This window comes from Dasypus novemcinctus, chromosome 6 (assembly GCF_030445035.2).
Source record: "Dasypus novemcinctus isolate mDasNov1 chromosome 6, mDasNov1.1.hap2, whole genome shotgun sequence".
In the NCBI taxonomy this organism is placed as follows: Eukaryota; Metazoa; Chordata; class Mammalia; order Cingulata; family Dasypodidae; genus Dasypus; species Dasypus novemcinctus.
Genome location: NC_080678.1, coordinates 89,673,933 through 89,682,432, shown reverse-complemented (window position 1 = coordinate 89,682,432; position 8,500 = coordinate 89,673,933).

Sequence of the window (8,500 nt, the reverse complement as noted above, 5' to 3'; positions counted from 1 at the left end):
ATATGTAAAAGACTTATACACAGAAAACTACACAAAACTGTTCAAGGAAATCAAAGAAGAGCTAAACAAATGGAAGAATATTCTCTGTTCATGGATAGGAAGACTACATATTATTAAGATGCCTATCCTACCAAAACTGATCTATATGAGTTTATATGGCTATGAGTCTCCAAAAAGAGCCGGGAGGTTATCAAAGGGATTGCCCTTATGCATACCTCAGCAAAGTCCCAGAGACAGATAAAGTAGATACAACCCTGGGTATTGGTTCTTCTGAGGGCTACAGAGACCCACAGGTTCTATGGTCATGGCAGATGGAATTCAGTGCCATGTCAGTTGGCCTTACTTTGGAGTTTGTGTTTCTCTGTGATGCAGCTGGACTCAGATGTGATCTTTGTTCACAAGCCTCTCCTGTTACTTTTACCCAGAACTGTAGTTGATGCTGGGATTTAATATATACCCAGGGGATCTGAATCTCTGGACTGACCATGTGATAGCCAGGCCCTGAGACTCAACAGACTTGCAACTCCTACCCTCTGGTTTATTGGAGTTACCCCACTCAGCTAACATGGAGTTGAAGAAGGTCAACCACCACACCATGGAGCCAAGAGTGCCTACAACTGAAAGCAGGAGGACTGCATCCAGCATCCATGTGGAATCTCTTGTTACAGATGTGGAGTGGATACAACCATTCCAAGGTCCACAGGATGGAGGAATAGAGTATGGATTAGAATGGACTTACTGATATTCTATTCATGAACTATTGTGATTAGTAATTGAAGAAAATGTGGCATTGGTGTGGAGAAATTGGCCATGGTGGCTGCTGGGGGTAGGGAATGGGAGGAAGAGATGAGATGTGGAGGTGTTTTGGGGACTTGGAGTTGTCCTGGATGGTGCTGCAGGGACAGTTACCAGACATTGTATGTCTTCCCATGGCCCACTGGGTGGACTGTGGGAGAGTGTGGGCTATGATGTGGACCATTGACCATGAGCTGCAGCAGTGCTCAGAGATGTATTTACCAAATGCAATGAATGTCTCGTGATGATGGAGGAGATTGTTGTTATTGGGGGAGGAGTGGAGTGAGGGGGATGGAGGGTATATGGGGACCTCATATTTTTTTAATGTAATATTAAAAAAAATAAATAAAGACAAAAAATTAATAAATAAAATACTGTTTTCTGATTTGACATTGTCACTTAAGCGGTAAGCACTCAATGAACCCTTCAGGGTATGAGGCAGTAAGAAACTACCTAATCTGCCTTCATTGTTTTATAAAACCAAAAAGGGTATAAGATGTGGGAAACTGGCTTACCTATTAGTTGTTTCTTGTTATTGTACAAGATGTTCTGAGTTGCCACCTGTTATTGCAAATTACCTGTTAATTGTTTCTTCTTCTTGTACAAGATGTTCCTGTACCTTATTGTAGATGCTGCAAGTTGCTTATGTTGCAAGTTGCTCATTAGCTTTCAAATAAATACAATGGAGAAATTAAAAAAAAAAAAAAGAGATTCCCATATATGGCTTACTTTTCTGTTTACTGAAGTGGACCCTGCAGTTTTGGGGTCTGTATTGTTCTAACCCACTCAGGATAATCCCACCTCCTCATGACACTGGCAAGTTCAGTAAACCAGGCCTAAACCATTAGTACATGGTTTTCTTGGACATAGATGGTTCTGGAATGGGAATTTTAGGAGAAATGTGCCTTTCCCTCTCCTTAAGCTTCAAGCCCTTGAAGGAAAATCTATTAAGGTGGCTCCTTGTCTCTCTCCCACCCTTGCTTACTTTGTTCCAGAGGAGGCAACATAACAAATAACATCCCTACCTGGAAATCTGGGAAGAACAAATTGGGCACACTCAGCCATCCATTGCTTCTTCCTCTTTGGGGTGAGCTTCCACTTGCCTCATAGGTAATATGTACTTTTAACTTGTGGAGAAGTAAGAGCCTGTGACCACCCCCACTCGAGAGGAAAATTCCACAGCTCCCTATCCACATATATCTCGCTCTGTAACAAGCTTGCTCAACTGTAAAACCTTATCTCAAGGCCTCCTCCTGTAGAAAGTGTCGTCAGCCCCTGCCAAAAGACCAACCTGACCCAGACCCTTGTAAATAACAAAAACTCCCCAACCCCTTATCTCCCCTGATAGAATTCCCAATGCTTGATTAACCGCAAACACCTGCTTCTGTATGTGCTTGCTTGCTGAGCTATTGCCCCCTGCCCTGAACCTAAAGGCCTATATAAGCAAACTCCCCCCTCACAATTCAGGGCTGCTCTCTGCTCTGTGTAGGATGAGGCAGTTGCCGCATGGCTAATAAAGCTCTCAATTGGAACTTTATTCAGAGTCTGAGTCTGGTCAATATCGTTAGTCTATAACAAACTCTGTTGCTTTATATTTTTTAATTTTTTTAAATTTTTTAAAAGATTTATTTATTTTTTTAATTCCTCCCCCTCCCCCGGTTATCTGTTCTCTGTGTCTATTTGCTGCGTCTTGTTTCTTTGTCTGCTTCTGTTGTCAGCGGCATGGGAAGTGTGGGTGGCGCCATTCCTGGGCAGGCTGCACTTTTCTTTCACGCTGGGCGGCTCTCTTTACCGGTGCACTCCTTGTGCGTGGGGCTCCCCTATGCGGGGGACACCCCTGCGTGGGGTGGCACTCCTTGTGCGCATCAGCGCTGCACATGGGCCAGCTCCACATGGGTCAAGGAGGCCCGGGGTTTGAACCACAGACCTCCCATGTGGTAGACGGACGCAGTAACCACTGGGCCAAGTCTGTTTCCCCTCTATTGCTTTATATATCAAAATCTTCATAACTCAGAGAGAGAGAAGGCATACTATTTTGGGGGGAGGCCTCCTCAGATACCCTAACAGATTTATGATGTAATTCAGGACTGCGAGATACAGGGCAGGTCTGGTGGATGCCCTGAGGGGACGTTCATTCCCCCTCTCAAGAGACTTTCTCTTTGATTGTGGTTGGAGTAAGACCCAAGTCCTGCAGCCTCCACACCCTGAGCCTCTGGATGAAGTCAGCCCAGGGAGGAGGGCACTGCTCAGAGAATCACAGAGAAGCCATGGGGCCAGTTCCTGCCCAATTTCTGGATCTTTCAAGTATAACAACCAATCCATCTCCTTTATTATTTAAGCCAGTTTGGGTTTTACTTTCTTTAACTTGGTCGCTGAAAGCATCCTATCAGATATAATCACTATTCCATTTAAAAGTACTTTTCCTTATATTATCTCCTTTGAGCCTCACAACAATCTCTCAAAGTGGTCAGGGATTATAATAAACAGAAACAGAGCCAGAAATGTACAGTGAATTGCTCGAGATCACGTGACAGGTAAGTGGCAGACAGGGATGGGGCTCAAGCTCAAACCCATCTCTTACTCCCTCTGAGTTCTGTGCTCTGTCCACTGGACCATTCTGCCTGTGTGGATCTGCAAGCAGAAAGTGATGGCAGGACCCGGAGGGGCAGTCCACACTGCAGAAGCCACGCTCGGGTGGAACCGAGGCTTTGGGGCTGAAATCAAAGGGCAGTGATTGTGGTCTCCCCAGTAACCCCCCCATAACCCATTAAGCTTAGAATCACCGGCTGCACAGCCCTCAGGGCCAGGGGGGATTTGGATGCGGATCCCGCTGGCTAACTGAGCGACCCCAGAAGGAGCCCAGCGTGTTGTTTCCAGAGGCTCAGCGAGGAGGGAGACTGGGAGTGAGTCTGGAGAATCATGCCTGAAGGTTGGCATTTGCAAATTAAGCCTACAAGCTCAATCCTCTTTGGAGAACACCAGCAGCATCCTTCTGTAGCCAGCCCCAGGGTAGCCTCCCCCAGGTGGGGCACTAACATGCGAAATGCCACCAGTGCAGCCCATTAACTTAATTGACAGTTGAAGTGCAACTGCCACCCCTCCCCTGGGGAGCAGTGATCTATTAAGCCTTGAGCAGTCATTGACTCTTCATTGTGACTGAGCTTTCACTCCCTTCCTGAGAGGGGAAGGTTTGGGGGGCTGGGAGAGGCAGGAAGGCAGGCTGATATCTCCATGGCCATCGGAACCTCTGCCAGCTGGGGTGTCCATGGGCCCCCTCTTGTCTGGCCCTGCCAAGGGCAATCACCATGGACCTGGAGAAGTGGCAAAGGAACACACCGAAGTGGCCGAGGCCACAAGGAACTGCTCCTTCCCCTCCCGGCCCCTCTCCCAGAGCCCCACCACCCAGAGGAGAAGGCCAGCAGGAAGAAACCTTTCTATTTCCATCTCTTGTTGTCAGGGGCTGGGGCTGGGTGGGAACCAGCTTCTCGGCTGGGGTCAGGAGGGCTGAGTCTGACTGTGGTCCATGACCGGAGAGAGCTGACCCTGATGTGAGCCAAAACCTGCTGGCAACAGGCAGTTGACCTGCTCACGGCTTTCTTGGGGACATCTGAGTTTCCCAAGGATCATCGGGCAGAAGGAAAGGAGCAGAGGGGAACCAAATGTGAACTGGCTAGCCTCCCAGGGAGGACATCATCATCACCCTGCAGTCGGGAACAACACTGGCCACATCAGGTCCATACGAGGGAAAAATAAAAACCCCAAATCCCTTCTTACCTTGTGGGACACAGTCCAGTGGCATCTAAAAGACCTGGCTTGGAAATGGGCTCTGCCATTCCCCCACAGCAAGACCTCAGGGCAGCCGGTTAACCTCCCTGTGCCTCAGATTCCTCCTTCCCAAATGGGCTGCTGCTGCTGACACACTTAAATGAAACAAGACCCGTGCAGCACTAACCTGGAGCACTAGCCGCATGGGCCTGGTGCAGCCGTGCTCATTAAACAGTGGCTACTACTTTCACTTGTCTTGAGTCAGGGGAGAAGGGAAATGTTGCAAAGAGAAGGAAAATGTGAATTGCGGTGGGTGGAATTGCACAGGCATTTAAAAAACAACTTTAGTAATAGTATTGCAAACTGAGTAACTGCTCACCAGATCCAACTTTGGGCAGGGTGGAGTTAATGAGGCTTGTTGAGTGACTCTCAGGGCTCACCCAGGGCTGGGTTCTATCCTTTTTTTTTTTTTTTTGTCTTTATTTTTTTAATGTTACATTAAAAAAATACGAGGTCCCATATACTCCCACCCACCTCACCCCACTCCTTCCCCCATAACAACAACCTCCTCCATCATCATGAGACATCTCTGAGCACTGCTGCACCTCATGGTCAATGGTCCACACCATAGCCCACACTCTCCCACAGTCCACCCAGTGGGCCATGGGAGGACATACAATGTCTGGTAACTGTCCCTGCAGCACCACCCAGGACAACTCCAAGTCCCGAAAACACCCCCACATCACATCTCTTCCTCCTACTCCCTACCCCCAGCAGCTACCATGGCCACTTTCTCCACACCAATGCCACATTTTCTTTGATTACTAATCACAATAGTTCATGAATAGAATATCAGTAAGCCCACTCTAATCTATACTCTATTCCTCCTTCCTGTGGACCTTGGATTGTTTGTGCCCACTCCACATCTATATCAAGAAGGGCCTTAGATTCCACATGGATGCTGGATGCAATTCTCCTCCTTTCAGTTGTAGGCACTCTTGGCTCCCTGGTGTGATGATTGACCTTCTTCACCTCCATGTTAGCAGAATACGGTAAGTCCAATAAACCAGAGTGTAGGAGTTGCAAGTCTGTTGAGGCTCAGGGCCTGGCTATCACATGGTCAGTCCAGAGACAGGTTCCCTGGGCATACACTAAACCCCAACGCCAACTACAGATCCTGTAAAAGTAACAGGAGAGGCTTATGAACAAAGATTACATCTGAGTCCAGCTCCATCACACAGAAACACAAACTACAAAGTAGGGCCAACTGACATGGCACTGAACTCCATCTGCCATGACCATAGAACCTGTGGGTCTCTGTAGCCCTCAGAAAAACCAATACCTGAGGTTGTATCTACTTTATCTGTCTCTAGGACACTGCTGAGTTGTGCATAAGGGCGACCCCTCTGATAACCTCCTGGCTCTTTTTGGAGACTCATAGCCGTATAAACTCATTTGTCCTTTCCATTTCCCCCTTTTATTCAGGGTCAAAAAGCATTTTTAACTCCTGGTATTATATGTAGTTTGAGATATTCTGCTGGTCCGAGTTGACCCTTTTATTCAAGGTCATTTTCTAGTTACATCATCAGCTGGTACTCGGTAGTAATCCCTCGGCACCAGGGAGACTCATTCCTGGGAGTCATGTCCCACGCTGGAGGGAACGCAACACATTTACATGCTGAGTTTGGCTTCAAGACTGGCCACATTTGAGCAACACGGAGGCTCTCAGGAGGTAACTCTTAGGCACCCTGCAGATCTAGGCCTTGTTCTTATTTTAGGTGCCCAGGCTCACAAGTATCAAGGGCTCATTGTTGGACCTTCCTTTTTTTTTGGTCTTTGCCCTTGCACTTGGGGGATTGTTGCTGTTCCTTTAGGGACTGTGGTAGAGCTCCCCTGGCTAGAAACTCTGCACTCCCTCAGTTGTTGCTTTTAATTGTAGCCACTATGAAAATATCCAAACATTTTTATGTACCCTGGAATATATGCCCTGGAGAACTCTCTGCCAACCATGTGTCCCCTGTCAATAACATCCCACACCAGTATTCCTCCCATGCCATTGTTGAACCTCTCTGTGATCCAAAACTTCTTGAAAAATAAAGCCCAATATATTGCCAGGTTCTCTTAATAGTAAAATGGAATATAGTGATGAGTTTAAAGGTTAGATATAGAATACATATTAATTTAGAAAAATAAGGTAAAAATAAATTGGGGTATCAAAAAATTAAAAGATGCAAAAGCTTTGTTTTTGATGTTTTGCCTTCCATCACTGCAATAAGTGTTGCTCTGTATGCAAATTGGCAAGGAAACTTCTTCCATCTTTTCCTCAGTGTCTACGTCCTTTCTTTTTCTTTTTCTCCCCTAATTATTAAGCTTGACTTCACAAAAGTTTTAGATCACAGTAATTCACATATACAATATAAAGTACTCCCACATATCTAACATAAAGCCCTTTTCCCTTCTACAGCAATAATCTTTTTACATATTCATACTATATTTACTGGAACTGATGTACAGATATTGAGATAATAGCTTTCAAACAGGGTAACATTTGGGTTTACAATGTGGTTTATATTTTAGACTATACAATTTTCTAAATTTTTAGTTATCCTATGGTTTACATTATGATTTACATTTTAGCCTATCGGTCCCTATACATTTTTGGCATAATTTAACGTGTCTTACATCCATCCTTGCATAATCTTGTGGAACACTTCTATTGCCCACACAGTTACATTGATTCCATCTAGTCAATACCTCTTTCCCCCACCCCTCAAGACTGATGTTCTCAAATAGAGGGAATTGTATCTCTCGAGAGAAATGGTGGCTCCCAATGTGTGGGGCAGTCGAGCACGTCAAGCTCTCAACATTGTTGCAAGTATCTCTGAACATGGCCCTCCAAGCAATGAAGATTGACTGTCACTGTGGGCCCTGGGTTCTATCTTGATTGCTTCTGATACCTGTGGCTGACTCCACAAGGCCAAGAATCTCCACCATGGGCCAAGGGAGAGAGCACCCCTTTGCAAAAGCCTCTCAGCGATTCTGATTCACCTCCAGAAGGGTCACCCACCTCTCCGGGGCTGGGAATCTCCACCAAAGGGATCAGTGGGACTTGGGCAAAGTCTTCTGTAAAGGCTCTGGCAGAGAAGCTGCACCCAGCGAGTGAGGATCAGTGGTGGCTCCTATTGTGGTGGCGGGGGCTCAGCTCCACCTGCCCATGCTAAGCCATGAGTGGTAGTGTCTTCATTTTACAAACAGCAGCTAAGGAGCATACCGCCACTTGAGGGGCTTTTCCAAACCCTGTGGTTAGTACGGGCCCAGCAAGGCCCAGCACTCCTGCTCCTCCAGGAGTGGCCTCCTACCTCCTCTGGCCTGGGGCATAGCCCCCCAGAGGAGGAGCCCCTGGCTCAGCAGGGCCCATGGTGCAGCTCTGCCACCCCCAGCTCTGGGCCATGAGGGGAGCTGATGGGCCCTTTACCAAGCGGCAGGATGAGGATGGCAAGTCTCTAGTGATCTAAAGATGTCAATCCTGAGAACCCAGGTCCCTGCTTCCTCCTGCCAGAGAGCTCATCAGGAGCACTAGGAGGCCAGCCCAGCCGGCCAGAGCTCATCCCAACCTGACCGAGAAAACCAGTTGTGCTGCACCCGCCCAGTGGGGGGCCTGTTGCATTTTGCAAATGGTGTTACACCAGGCATCCAGTGGGTGCTTCTTATGGGTCAAGAACAAGCCTTCTCTGTCTCCACCCAAACCAGAGGGGTACCTTCTGGAGGGGTAGGCCCACCCCCACAGAGCCATGCCATGGGAAGCCAGGCCAGGTCAGCGCCGAGCCTGCTGGCATCTCCCCAACCTGTTCAGACACCTGGAGCAGCTGGGGGGATGTGGGGCGCAGGAATGGACATCCTTAGCAAGGGGACAAGGCGCCACCTCTCTGTCCCTCATCCA